The sequence below is a fragment of the Trachypithecus francoisi genome, unplaced genomic scaffold, assembly GCF_009764315.1.
Source record: "Trachypithecus francoisi isolate TF-2019V2 unplaced genomic scaffold, Tfra_2.0 Lachesis_group15, whole genome shotgun sequence".
NCBI lineage: Eukaryota > Metazoa > Chordata > Mammalia > Primates > Cercopithecidae > Trachypithecus > Trachypithecus francoisi.
Window position 1 is genome coordinate 32,067,658 of NW_022681460.1, and position 15,920 is coordinate 32,083,577.

The 15,920-nt window shown below is 37.6% G+C and overlaps 1 protein-coding gene and 1 non-coding gene across 4 annotated transcripts in view; both read right to left on the reverse strand.

The window, feature by feature from the left end:
• RNGTT (RNA guanylyltransferase and 5'-phosphatase) overlaps positions 1 to 15,920 on the reverse strand; it is a 332,775-nt gene that overhangs the window by 100,000 nt on the left and 216,855 nt on the right. The window lies entirely within an intron of this gene.
• LOC117098148 lies at positions 2,598 to 2,786 on the reverse strand. The gene has a single exon (XR_004443205.1). It is a non-coding gene; the product is annotated as a small nucleolar RNA SNORA73 family (small nucleolar RNA).

Consider the following 15,920-nt stretch of genomic DNA (forward strand, 5'->3'; position numbering starts at 1 on the left):
TCAGGCCCACTTGCAGAGAGTCAGCCTTTACCACTAAGGAGTTTAAGAATTTTTAGCAACTGCAAATATATGAACATAGCAGCCATACTGATAAATACCTACATGAATAAACTATTAAATGGACAGGCGGCAAGGAACATTCGTTAGTTCACTCATTCATCCATTTATTCATTTTTTGAGCACCTACTGTGTGGTAGGCACTGTTACAGTTGGACTGGATATCTAAATGGCATTTATTAGAATGGAATTTATATTTAGAAGTAATTGAGAAATGATAATCTATTTTTACCATGAGAAATTAAAAGACTACTGGGAAAACAATCTAACTAGGTGAATACACTATTAACGGAAAGTAAAACTAAAAATGAATCTATAGTTTGATAGTCTAAAGAGAAGCAAGCTGGAATAAAAACAAAATCAACATATCCACACTAACGGACCAGATATCAGAAAGGGGTCGCATGCTGATCTTTTCTTTAGGGGGATAAATTTAATCTAAAACATGTACTTGAGAATAGGCAAAGTGTAAAGCACTTTATTACACTCTGTGAGGATTAAGTAAACAGCTCATACAATACAAGGCAAAATAAAATATATGCTAATAATCAAATACTATGGGACTTCAAACATAGGAATAATTAATTTGGACTTGGGAAATAAAATGTATAATAAATAGGTTGTGTTGTTTTTTAAAAATACGGTCCCACTCTGTCCTTCAGATTGGAATGCAGTGGTGTGATCATAGCTCACTGCAGCTTTGAATTCCTGGACTCAGGTGATCCTCCCACCTCAGTCTTCCAAGTAGCTAAGACTACAGGCACATATCACCATGCCCAATTTTCTGGTTATTTTTTGTAGAGATACAGTCTCACCATGTTGCCCACTAGGCTGGACTCAAATTCCTGTCCTCATGTGATCCTCCTACCTTGGCCTCCCAAAATGCTAGGACTGTAAGCACAAGGCGGTGTGCTTGATAATACTTTAGTTTTATTATAGGCATTCCTAATCTTAGATAACTGAGCGATGATCTCTAATTTTAAACTTCTTTGGTATCACTTCAAACTGAGTCATTTTAAAGAAAATATTCAATGTGAAAAACAGAAGCCGCTGTCTGAAAAAGCAATACATTATGATCCAGCTTTACCTGATGTTGACTTGAATTTTAATAGAGTGCAAAAAGAGAATCTCAGGAATAGGATAAAGTGTGAAAAGGAAAAAGCACAAAAGAAATCTCCATGATGATGCTACAATACAAATGAATTGCAATGTCAGGATGCTAACTCTCAAAGACAATCCTACAAATGTGCTTCCATAATCAATATATTTAGCAGACTAAGAGATGTATCTAGAATTTAGGCCCTTAATTTTAAGTAACTTTTTCCCAACATGAAACAAACTACTCTAAAAAGAAACTATATCTATATGTTATGTGTTCCCCAAGTCATGTGTTGAAACCCTAACCCTCAAAGAGATGGTATGAGGTGGCGGGACCTTTGGGATGCAATTAAGTCATGAGGGTAGAATCCTCATGATGGGATTAATGCCTTTATATGAGACTCAGTAACACTTGCTTCCTTTCTCTCTGCCATGTGAGGATACAACAAGAAGGCCGCCATATGGAAACCAGGAAGAGGGCCTCACCAGAACCTGACCATGCTGGCACCCTAATTTTGGACTTCTCATCCTCTAAAACCAGGGAAAGTAGATACCTGTTGTTTAAGTTACCCAGTCTATGGTATTCTTATTATAGCAGCCCAATCTGACACTGTATTTAGATAAATATTTAAATACATTTAAACTAATGGGGAAGGCAAAGATGAAAATTAAATAAGCCTGTTCCCAAACTCCAATTATTTCACACAACAGTATTCTTTCATGTGGTAGCATCGATAGTTTATAAACCTATCCCAAATTTTCAGTGTCTTACATTGTGTATGTATAATGTATGAAGTGCAGATATAGAATGTATCTAATGAAAAGTATATGTACTATATTTATGTTTGCTATGTACATATCATATTTTTCTTTACATTGTAAAAAATTAAATGGAATTATTTATTTTCAAATAACTATCATATTTCTTAATAACAGTATTTTTTTTAATTATCATCTTGTATTATGGGCTTTCTATTATGCTACATATGAAAGAGGAGATATGATAATGATTTAACATTCTTGATGCATCAGACTGAAAAATTAGATATTTACAGACCTTGTCTATAACAAAATTCTAATTGGATAATCTTTTTTCCCCCTTGTTCTCACTGTGAAAGATAAATAAATTTAATTTGGTTACTGGCACGGTCTATTGGGCTAAGCACAGGATGGTGGTTAAAGAAAACATTTAGAGTTCCAATCTTGGTCTGTTGTTCCACTTCTAATCTCAACTCACTGAATGCTCTTGGATAAGTCATAAACTAAATGACTTTTCTTGATTTCCTCATCTGTAAAATGGAAAGAACTGTCTTACCTCCCAAAGATACACTACTTAGATTAATTAATAACTGCGTAAAATACTGGGAAACAGAAAGTGATGAAAGTGTTCCATGAAATTATAACTTAAAATTAAGTCATTATTGAAACTGACTTTTTAAAAAGTATGTTGCTTGCATGGTTTGTCTCCTCAGTCATCGTCCACAGGACTCTGAGAGGCTGTGGGAATATGAAGCAAGACATGAAGCCAAGTTTGATCTCCAACATTGTGTAAAGGGACTGTACATCATGGGACACAGCCCTAGCTAACCGAAGCCACCTAGATAAAGCCTGGGAAGAGTGACTCAAGCTGAAAGTAAAAGTACTTTTAAAGTACTTTTAAAAATGTAAACTGAACACTCCAATTGCATTTGTGAAAAGATCACCTGACGCATTTGAACCTTCATCTTTCAGGGTGTGGGACAGCACCAAAATAAGTGAGAAAGCCTCCACTGGCTCCATAAAGGATCTATAGTTTAGTGATACAACACCAGGCTCATTTAATCTACAGCACTAGAAGAATTAAAAGATAAATGATTATCCAAAATGAATTTCATGTAACAATCCTAAAAGACTGAGGTTATTGTTCAATATAATACTTTTTATCTTTCCTCCTCTAAATTATAAATTGTTTACTAAAAGATGTAGAAATTGTTGATTTGAAAATTAATGTGGTAGAACTGCTTTAGGTGTTTATTTTACTCACCTCTTCCTTTCTCAAATCACAAAGATCTTAGATGGATACAAACATCTCAAGAAATATGCACCTATTCTTTATTTCAATTCAACAAGTAATTAGTGAGCAAATACAGTGTCAACTGTTCTTAGGTTATGCATAATATAACTTTTGTAAATTAAATTATATGTTCCTGCGAAACTTCTGTTTTCAGAAGATGGAGAGAAAGTGCAGTCTGACAAGGGAGCTCAGGATCCAAGGAACAAAATGATGGGTTTTCTTTTTGTCTCATGTATTTGTTTGTTCGGTTGGTTGGTTGGTTTCATGTATTTTCTTTTTGTCTCATGTATTTCAGACTGGGTACTGGAGACACCAACAACCCAAAAACACCAATGGGAGGAGACCCAGAGTAAAAAAAAAAAGCCCCACGAAAAGCATGCCCTCTTTATCCAGGAAGTAGGCCAGCCTACCAAGACAGAAGCTTTTCAACAAGAACCACTCCACTCTAGCTAAACACCACAGAAAAAAATAGCAGCCCACCCCCAACCCTACCAGCAAAGGCCAAGTGGTGAAGCTAGACATCCATCCTCTGTAGGCTGTAAAAAGAAGTCCCAACCTTCTGCTGGGGTAGGAACAGAGAAGGCTGAGTGGGGGAGCCACCCACAAAGATATCAGTGAAGACCAAGGGGAGACCATTCAACTTCATTCCTAGGTTAATTATCTTCAATAGTAGCTGCTACTGAATCAATCTGGTCAGGAGGCAAAGAGTAGGGCGAGAATAGAGTGTAATACAGAAATTCACAAGAAAGTGCTAACTCACCATTTAAGTGCTGTTTATAGCCAGGTGTGGTGGCTCATGCCTGTAATCTTAGCACTTTGGGAGCCAGGCGGATTACTTGAGGCCAGGAGTTCCAGACCAGCCTAGCCAACATGGGGAAACCTCATCTCTACTAAAAACACAAAAATCAGCCGGGTGTAGTGGCACATGCCTGTAATCCTAGCTACTTAGGAGGCTAAGGCATAAGAATCACTTGAACCCAGGAGGTGGAGGTTATAGTGAGCCAAGATTGTGCCACTGTACTCCGGCCTAGGCAACAGAGTGAGACTGTCTCCCTGCCCCCGAAAAAAGAAAAAAAAAAGTACTATTTATAGAGCTCCTATTGTTATAAGGCACTAGGCTGGAGAAATGGAAGGAAAGATATGTTAATAGATGGAGGCTGACAAAAACTTAAAAAAAATAAAGTGGTGTCTACTTATCTTTTAATTCAAGCCTATGATTTGCCCTAACGACAAGACTATATCATAAAAATGAGTTCATATAAGAAAAAAATGGGTTATAACAAAAGGAAAATACTTTAAAGAGGTTTGGAGCCCCTTATTTTCTAATTTATTTTACTCCTTATTTATATTTATATTATTTTATCATTATTCCTAATCAGACTGAAGTTGCAACATTTCTGTATGTGCTTAAAGTCACATAGAAATGTATACTGCCAACTCTTTGTGCTATCTTCCAATTAGGAAAAAATTAAATGAACCACAGTGAAGAAGTAGATTATATGAGGAAAACCTTTAAAAATTAGTGGAAGAAGTTCAACATACACAAATCAATAAATGTAATCCAGCATATAAATAGAATCAAAGACAAAAACCATATGATTATCTCAATAGATGCAGAAAAGGCCTTTCACAAAATTCTACAGCTCTTCATGCTAAAAACTCTCAATAAATTCGGTATTGATGGAATGTATCTCAAAATAGTAAGACCGATGTATGCCAAACCCACAGCTGATATCATACTGAATGATCAGAAACTGGAAGCATTCCCTTTGAAAACTGGCACAAGACAGGGACGCCCTCTCTCACCACTCCTATTCAACACAGTGTTGGAAGTTCTGGCTAGGGCAATCAGGCAAGAGAAAGAAATGAAAGGTATTCAATTAGGAAAAGAAGAAGTCAAATTGTCCCTGTTTGCAGATGACATGATTGTATATTTAGAAAACCCCATCATCTCAGCCCAAAATCTCCTCAAGCTGATAAGCAACTTCAGCAAAGTCTCAGGATACAAAATCAATGTGCAAAAATCACAAGCATTCTTATACACCAATAACAGACAAACAGAGAGCCAAATCATGAATGAATCCCATTCGCAATGCTTCAAAGAGAATGAAATACCTAGGAATCCAACTTACAAGGGATGTGAAGGACCTCTTCAAGAAGAACTACAAACCACTTCTCAGTAAAATAAGAGGACACAAACAAATGGAAAAACATACATGCTCATAGATAGGAAGAATCAATATTGTGAAAATGGCCATATTGCCCAAGGTAATTTATAGATTTAATGCCAACCCCATTAAGCTACCAATGAGTTTCTTCACAGAATCGGAAAAAACTGCTTTAAAGTTCATATGGAACCAAAAAGAGCCCACATTGCCAAGACAATCTTAAATCTTAAGCCAAAAGAACAAAGCTGGAGGCATCATGCTACCTGACTTCAAACTATACTACAAGGGTACAGTAACCAAAACAGCATGGTACTGGTACCAAAACAGAAATATGGACCAATGGAACAGAACAGAACCCTCAGAAATAATACCACACATCTACAGCCATCTGATCTTTGACAAACCTGACAAAAACAAGAAATGGGGAAAGGATTCCCTATTTAACAAATGGTACTGGGAAAACTGACTACCCATAAGTAGAAAGCTGAAACTGGATCCTTTCCTTACACCTTATACGAAAATTAATTCAAGATGGATTAGAGACCCAAATGTTAGACCTAAAACCATAAAAACCCTAGAAGAAAACCTAGGTAATACCATTCAGGACATGGGCATGGGCTAGGACTTCATGACTAAAACACCAAAAGCAATGGCAACAAAAGCAAAAATTGACAAATGGGACCTAATTAAACTAAAGAGTTTCTGCACAGCAAAGAAACTACCATCAGAGTGAACAGGCAACCTACAGAATGGGAGAACATTTTTGCAATCTACTTATCTGACAAAGGGCTAATATCTAGAAACTACAAAGAATTCAAACAAATTGACAGGAAAAAAAACAAACCCCATCAAAAAGTGGGCAAAGGATATGAACAGACATTTCTCAAAAGAAGACATTCATACAGCCAACAGAACATGAAAAATGCTCATCATCACTGGCCATCAGAGAAATGCAAATCAAAACCACAATGAGATACCGTATCACACCAGTTAGAATGGCAATCATTAAAAAGTCAGGAAACAGGTGCTGGAGAGGATGTGGAGAAATAGGAACACTTTTACACTGTTGGTGGGACTGTAAACTAGTTCAACCATTATGGAAAACAGTAAGGCAATTCCTCAAGGATCTAGAACTAGAAATACCATTTGACCCAGCCATCCCATTACTGGGTATATACCCAAAGGAATATAAATCATGCTGCTATAAAGACACATGCACACGTATGTTTACTGCGGCACTATTCACAATAGCAAAGACTTGGAATCAACCCAAATGTCCATCAGTGACAGACTGGATTAAGAAAATGTGGCACATATACACCATGGAATACTATGCAGCCATAAAAAAGGATGAGTTCGTGTCCTTTGTAGGGACATGGATGCAGCTGGAAACCATCATTCTCAGCAAACTATTGCAAGAACAGAAAACCAAACACTGCATGTTCTCACTCATAGGTGGGAATTCAACAGAGATCACTTGGACACAGGAAGGGGAACATCACACGCCGGGGCCTATTGTGAGGAGGGGGTAGCAGGGAGGGATAGCATTAGGAGATATACGTAATGTAAATGACGAGTTAATGGGTACAGCACACCAACATGGCACATGTATACATATGTAACAAACCTGCACGTTATGCACATGTACCCTAGAACTTAAAGTATAATAATAAAAAAAAAAATTAGTGGAAGAGAGGATACAGAGTATGTCCAAAACCAGATGTTTAGCTGATATATTTCTTTTAAAATATATGTTCACAAATCTCATTGCAGCAGCGGGCTATCCCTTTCCATAGTATAAAAATGGTTAAAAGCAATGATATATATTTAGAGGCATAGAAAATAAGCATCTAAGTAAAGCAGTTACAAGCCTAATGTACAAGTTATTTGGATAAGAAAATGGGCATTAAGAAAATAGCAGACTTGAGATTTAGGCTCACTTAGGACCACTTAGTGCAAGTGTATTACTGGCAAATTCAATAGACTTAGAGAGGTCATCATGGTTGGCCTTCTTCAATCCCTCTGCCTAGAATACTGCAATCTATCAATAAATGCTTACTTAATGAAGGAATGCCACATTTGACATTTGGCTTTCCCTTCACTTGGCTTCCATGAAACTTTTCTGACTGCCTTGAAAATCACAGGCTATCACTTGGAATTCAGTTATCTGCTATTCTTAAACAAATTGGGAGTTTTTTATTCCTTCTGTGGTTCAACTCAGACACTGCAACTTTGAACTGAAATAAATGATTCATTTTCTAGTCTAAATGTATTCAACTGGTTACTGAGAAAATTTCAGATTTATACTGCTTCTTCCAACTTGATTACAGTACTTTAATACTTGCATTCCAAATGTTAAACTACCTGTAATCCTTTACATTTGTAATAAAAACAAAAACTTTACATATTTATTATTGTAGCTTCCAGTGTTTACTCTGTGAAACTTATGAAGAGATTGCATTTTTACCTTGTACATTTATTCAGCTTGGCTAAAGAACTCAATTTAAATTTTATCTATATTAAAAAGCCTCTGAGGCCGGGCGCAGTGGCTCACGCCTGTAATCCCAGCACTTTGGGAGGCCGAGGTGGGCGGATCACAAGGTCAGGAGATCAAGACCATCCTGGCCAACACAGTGAAATCCGGTCTCTACTAAAAAAATAAAAATAAAAATAAAAAATTAGCCGGGCCTGGTGGCGAACACCTGTAGTCCCAGCTACTCAGGAGGCTGAGGCAAGAGAATGGCGTGAACCCGAAAGGCAGAGCTTGCAGTGAGCCAAGATTGCGCCACTGCACTCCAGCCTGGGTGACAGAGCGAGACTCCATCTCAAAAAAAAAAAAAGCCTCTGAAATCCAAGGACACTTGCTTTTCAATTTGCATTTAAAAGATGTGTATTTAACAAAATGTTTTATTTCTTTCAAAAGAATTTAATTTGAAGTTCTCAGGGTACTTGTACCAAAGTACGTATTATCATAAAAATAGGTAAGAAATTCAAAGATAACCTAGCAGAATTCCTTGTCCGTCTTTCTTACTTTACATATAAAGAAACAAAAAGCCATTCGTGTTTACTGGTTCACCTGTCAGTCCATCTACTCATTTCATCATTCAAGAAGTGTTGAGCATCTCCAGGCTGGCATCTGGTGCAGAGTAAAGAATAAAAAGACATCCCTACTCTGTGATTAGTGGTTTAGAGGAGAACTAAAACCTTGGTTGAGCTCAACTCCTAGTCTAACATGTTTCCATTGCATTGGTTATGATGAGAATTCAATTACAAAGCATTCATTCTCCAATGGTGCATGCTACTAATATTTAATGGTGCCATTAATTACATAGAATATCCTAAGTAAAAAAGTTAAACTTTTCCACAACCTATTAAAGATTTTGGGCATTATCAATATGTTACAGTTCCTATGAGATAAAATTATTATTAAATCTATACTTTACAGATTTCAAGACCTTCAGATATTTTTTCTGCCCCACCTAAACTTTACAATGATAACAAATTTCTATAGTCTTCAGCCTTTTTTCATTTTCTAGCCACAATCCCTTTACCCTCACCTAAACACCACAATATACACGTCAGCCTCTAATTTTTCATACAAGTTATACCACCTCTCTGGGAACATTCTCCTGAGTTTAGTGTTCTCATCCAAACCCTGGACTTAATCAGAAAGAACGACAAGACACTTATCCTCCCAATCATCCTTAATAACCTAGTACTTACTATTGTTTCATTAAATTTGATCCCTAAAGCTCCAGAGATGTTCGTTGCCCAGGTTATAAATATGGTATTTGCTATGCCATTAATGAAATTATAATTTCAAAAAAAGAATTTTTCTGATCACTTTTAAAGAAAAATACTATCGAACAGATTAGGAATCTGGTCTACCGCTTATGAAAATATAAAAGTACTATTTATAAGGGAAAAAAAGGTAAATTTGGGTATATGATGAGTAGTTAACATTCATTAAGGGTTAAGGCACGTTCTAGTTGAGAAAAGCTTCTGGAGTGGTAAAAACTGTTGTATTTTTTTCATTAAGTAATTAAAGAGGTGATCATGAGGAAATACAGAACAGATATATATAAATTTTAAGAACACAGATTTTGGTTTTCAGCTACAACATGTAATACAGCTTGCAAGTCATCATTCCCACCCTAAAAAAAGAAAAAGGGCTAAACAAACCAAAAATATATGACTTTTCTAAGACTCATCAGAGAATTCAGATCACAGGGCAAACTATTACCCTAAAACCTAGAGACACAGGAGAAAAGAAAGAATCATAGCCAAGCACAGCACAGATCAGCATATCTTGAACAAAAGCTGCTGGAGTCATAAAATGGTAAGAACACTTGCATGATAATTTTGACAAATTACGGAAGTGAGTACGGATTACTTGGTATTAAAAAACTGCTGGTGACCTAGTCTTAGGGCAACCTTAATACTTTGATGGGCTTTATTTCCAGGTTTTTGACAAGGTTCTCACATTAAAGATCCAAGAAAAATCCCCTCACATATAGGAGAGTGGGAGAAGAAAAGTAACTATAGTCATGAGCTTCATAACAATATTTGGAACAATGATACATGGTTATCAACGGTGGTCCCATAAGATTATAATGAAGCTGAAAAATTCGTATCATCTAGTGACATCATAACATCATAGTGCAATGTATTATTCATGTTTGTGGTAATGCTGGTGTAAACAAACCTACTGTGCTGCCAGTTGTGTAAAAGTACAGCATATATAATTATGTACAGTACATAACACTTGATAGTAATGAAAATGTTACTAGCTTATGTATTTACAATAGTGTATTTTTATTGTTATTTTAGAGTGTATTCCTTCTACTTATTTAACAGCAACAACAAAAAGTTAACTTAGAGATTAACACAGGCAGGTCCTTCAGGAGGTATTCCAGAACATGGCATTGTTATCATAGACGACAGTTCCATGCATGTTACTGGCCCTGAAGACCTCCAAACCAGACACGATGTGGAGGTGAAAAACAGTGAAACTGATTATCCTGACCCTATATTGCCTAGGCTAATGTATGTGGAGTTCTGATAAGGAAGCAACAATGAGGAAGGGGCCCCAGGTAGGAAAGAACAATGAACAATTCTTCTGACAGATGGCTAATCACAAACAACCTGAGAACTCAATGACCCATGTAGTCCCCTCAGCACAACCCTACAAAACTTCCCTACAGCCCCTGTCACTTTGCAGACAACCCCTTCTCTGCTGTGCTGCCCACTGTAACTTTGCAACATTATTTTCACTTTCTCTAATAAATCTACCTTTCTTTACCTATAATTGTCTTGATAAATTCCTTTACCACCTGTGTCACCAGCCCCAGATAGTCACTACCTACAACATCTTAGTTTTTAACAAAACAGTAAAATTTTAAAAATTTAAAACATTAAAAATTAAAAATTTTGAAAGTATAAAAAAGCTTATAGAATAAGGATATCAAGAAAGAAAATTTTTTATACAGTTGTACAATGTGTTTAGGTTTTGTTTTTTGTTTTTTGAGACAGAGTCTCGTTCTGTCACCCAGGCTGGAGTGCAATGGTGCAATGTGCGCTCACTACAACCTCCGCCTCCCAGGTTCAAGTGATTCTCCTGTCTCAGCCTCCCCAGTAGCTGGGATTACAGGCATGCCCCACCACGCCTGGCTAATTTTTGTATTTTTAGTAGAGATGGGATTTCACTATGTTGGCCAGGCTGGTCTCAAACTCCCAGCCTCAGGTGATCCGCCTGCCTCAGCCTCCCAAAGTGATGAGATTACAGGCATGAGCCACTGAGCCCAGCCGTGTTTGGGTTTTAACCTAACTCTTTTTACAAAAGAGTCAAAAGGTTAAAAAAAAAAAATCCGGCCGGGCGCGGTGGCTCAAGCCTGTAATCCCAGCACTTTGGGAGGCCGAGGCGGGAGGATCACGAGGTCAGGAGATCGAGACCATCCTGGCGAACACTGTGAAACCCCGTCTCTACTAAAAAATACAAAAAACTAGCCGGGCGAGGTGGCGGGCGCCTGTAGTCCCAGCTACTCGGGAGGCTGAGGCAGGAGAATGGCATAAACCCGGGAGGCGGAGCTTGCAGTGAGCTGAGATCCGGCCACTGCACTCCAGCCCCGGCGACAGAGCAAGACTCCGTCTCAAAAAAAAAAAAAAAAAAAAAAAAAAATCCTAAAAGTCCGTAAAGTAAAAAAGTTATAGTGAGCTAAGGTTAATTTATTGTTAAAGAAAACTTTTAAATAAATTTAGTGTAGCTGAAGTGTGCAGTGTTTATAAAATCTACAGCATTATGCAGTAATGTCATAGGTCTTCACACTCACTCACCACTCACTCACTTACCCAGAGCAACTTCCAGTCCTGCAAGTTCTATTAGGTGCCTGATACAGGTGTACCATTTTAAAAAATCTTTTGTACCTTATTTTTACGGTACAATTTCTTGTTTAGAAATATTATAATATGTAAATACAACTGTGTTACAATTGCCTACAATATTTAGTATAGTAACATGCTGTACACATTTGCAGCCTAGGAGCAAGTGGCTATGCCATATAGCCTCAGTGTATGGTAGGTAATAGCATCTAGGACGGTGATCCCCAACCTTTCTGGCACCAGGCACTGGTTTCATGGAAGAAAATTTTTCCACAGACAGGGTAAGGGAGAGATGATTTTGGGATGAAACTCTTCCACCTCAGATCATCAGGAATTATGATTCTCATAAGGAGCACGTGACCTAGATCCCTCACATGTACAGTTCATAATAGGGTTCGTGCTCTTTTGAGGATTGTTAGATATGAGTTCTAAATTTCTTTTCAAAGAATCAATATGTCAGTATGTTCAATTCCTTGTCTTCTACTTTTAAACTTCCTCGTAAAGCAACCTTTTTCGATTACCTGCTCTACCCTGACTCATTCCAATTACCTACTCCACCCTGGCTCATTCCAATTACCTGCTCCACCCTGACTCATTCCCATTACCTGCTCTGTCATAACCATTTTTCCCGCCAAACCACTCACCCTGTCACTCTCTTCAAGTTAGCCAATCGGAATTAGTTTAGCCTTGTGCAGTCTAACCCTAGCCAATAGGGGAACAACAGAGCAACAGCAGCCACGTGCATCAGGGATAAGAACCCCTTCCCCTCCCTTGCCCAAGTGTGCGTTCACCATTGCTCCATGTGTAAGGGCACACCCTTCTATAGAAGTACCTTGCCTTGCTGACAACTAAAAAGAAAATTTCATATTCTAGTGCTATTTGTTTTGTGGCACCACAACTTAATTATAACAATTTGGGGGCTCGTCTGGGATTACATTCCCTTCCGGGGTGGTCTCTGGTTCTCTCTCACGAGGAGGTGTGCCCCGCCCACTTGTGGCAGCCTCAGGGGTGAGAAATCAGGACCCACTCAGTGTGAAGAATAACCAAAGCTCTCAGCAACGTGGAAAGAAACTGGCCAGGAACCTAGCTTAAAGGATCCTCATATACTGCGGAGATGACTCTGTGTACACACCAAGGAAGGAGAAGCCACTGGAGACAGTGAAGTATTTCCTTGGTGGTTGGGACTAAGGAAAAAGCTGCAGGGTGGTAAAGCATTCCTTGGTTAGGACATACCAAGGAGAGAGAAACCGCAGGGGTGGTAAAGCATTCCTTATAGTAGGGACTAGGGAAAGAAAGCCATGGTGGGTGGTGAAGTATTCCTCAGTTGGGATTCCTTGGAGGCTAAAAAGAGGTGAGAGATCTCCATTGAGGAGGGGGATGAACCTCAGAAAGAGGTGAGAAATTCCCATGAGTGGGGGTAGAATCTCACGCAAACCTCTGGTAGTAAGAAAATTACTCAGAACCCCCCTTTCCTTTCTTCTTAGGAAAAGAAAGAGTAGCTCCATTCCCGCCAGTCCCTCCCCTAGGGGAAGGGGAAGGAGACAGGAGAACAGTAGCATAAGTGGCTGGCAGAGGCAGGGACCAGCAAAGAGGAAAGAGAAACTGGGAGAGGAAGTCAGAGAGAAAGAGAGAGAAAGAGACAGAGTCAAAGAGAGAGAGAGAGAGAGAGAGAGAAGTAGTAAAGAGAAAAGAGTGTGTCCTATTCCTTTAAAAGCCAGGGTAAATTTAAAACCTATAATTAATAATTGAAGGTCTTCATTCAACCAGAGATGTCAGAAAAAGAGATTTTAGAAATGAAAAGAACAAGTACAACAAATAAAAAACAGATACAAACATGGTTGATATTAATCCAATGATATCAAAATTCACTTCAACTGTCAAGGACCTAAATATATTGATTAAAAAATGAAGACTGCCAGAGAAGATTTTTTTTAAACATACCCAACTAATATTTTCTATAAGAAACCCATTTTAGACATAAAGATGCAGGTAAGCGAAAAGAGATGGAGAAATACGTACCAAGTTAACACTAACTAAAAGAAGGTTGGAGTACAGATGGTCCCTGACTTAACAATAGTTGAACTGACAATTTTTCAACTTTATGGTGATGTAAAAGCAATATGCATTCAGCAGAAAGTATACTTTGAGTACCTATACAACCATTCTGTGTTTCACTTTCAGTACAGTATTCAATAAATTACATGAAATAGTCAACACATTATAAAACAAGCTTTGTGTTAGATGATTTTGACCATAGGCTAATGTAAGTGCTCTGAATACATTTAAGGCAGGCTAGGCTAAGCTGTGGTGGTTACATAGGTTAGGTGTATTAAATGCATTTTTGACTTAACAATATTTTCAACTTACAATAAGTATATTGGGAAGTAACCCCACCATAAGTCAAGGAGCATCTGTATTCATTAATTTCAAATGAAGTAGACTTCAGAATAGGAAATAACCAAGGATAAAATGGAGTATTACATAATGATAAAGGGGTCAATTCTCCAAGAAGACATAACAATCCTTAACATGCATATGCCTAAAAATAGAGCATCAAAATATATGAGGCAAAAACTAATGGAATTAAAAGAGAAGCAAATCCACTATTATGTAGCTAGAAACTTCAACATCCCCTTTTTAGTACCTGATAGATCCAACAGGCAAGAAAGCAGTAAAAATGTTGTTGAGTTGATAAGCAACACTAATCGACTGAATTTAGCTGATATTTATAGAATAATTTATCCAACAATAGCAGAATAAATATTTTTCTCAAACTCACATGGAATATTCTAAAAGAGAGGCACATTCTGGGCCATAAAATACACCATAACAAATATAATGTTTTTTTAGATGATAATGGAATTCAACTAGAAATCAGTAATAGAAAGATTCTGGAAAATCCCAGAATATTTGGAGACTAAACAACTTACTTCAGAATAACACAAGTGTAAAAAAAAGAAGAAGAAGGAGGAAAGAAAAAGCAGGCAAGAGAAATGTTAAAATATTTTGAACTAAATCAAAACGAAAATACAAGCTTGTCAAAATTTGTGGGATGCAGTGAAAGCAGTGATTTCAGGGAAATGTACAGCATTGAAGGCATTTATTTGAAAAGATCTAAAACCAGTAACCAGTTTCCATTTTTGAAAATTCTGGAGAATGAGCAATTTAACCTTAAAGCACTCAGAAAAAAAAGAAATAATAAAAATTAGAGCAGAAATCAATGAACTTGAAAACAGGAAATCAACAGAGAATATCAATAAAATCAAAGCCTTAGTTATTTGAAAAGATTTTTAAAATTGATAAATCTCTAGCCAGAGTAATCAAGAAGAAAAAAAGAAGGCATACATTTACCAATACCATAAGTGAAAGAAGGGACATCACTATTAATCACATGAATATTAAAAGGATAATAAAAGAACACTAAGAACACTCTATGCTCATAAATTTGATAATTTAGATAAAGTGGATCAATTCCTTGAAAGGCACAAGCTACCAAAAGTCACAGAAGGAGAAACAGATAATCTAACAAGGCCAATATTTATTTTAAAAATTAAACCTATAATTATTAACCTTTCCAAAAATAAAGCACTAGGCCCAGATGTTTTCACTGGGTGCATTATACAAACATTTAAGAAATGACATCATGGCCGGGCGCGGTGGCTCAAGCCTGTAATCCCAACACTTTGGGAGGCCGAGACGAGTGGATCACGAGGTCAGGAGATCGAGACCATCCAGGCTAACACGGTGAAACCCCGTCTCTACTGAAAAATACAAAAAACTAGCCGGGCGAGGTGGCGGGCGCCTGTGGTCCCAGCTGCTCGGGAGGCTGAGGCAGGAGAATGGCGTAAACCCGGGAGGCGGAGCTTGCAGTGACCTGAGATCCGGCCACTGCACTCCAGCCTGGGAGACAGAGCGAGACTCCGTCTCAAAAAAAAAAAAAAAAGGAATGACATCAATTTTCTATAATCTGTTTCAGAAAATAGAAATAGACAGAATACTTCCTAACTCATTCTATGAGAACATTACCTTAACACCAAAATCAGATAAACATATGATAAAACAAAACTACAGATGAGTGTCTCTCAAGGACACTGTCATAAACTGAATGTGTGCAATGTAGAACTTGTAGTCAACGAAATTGGATATTCACTCAGGAGAATGATACC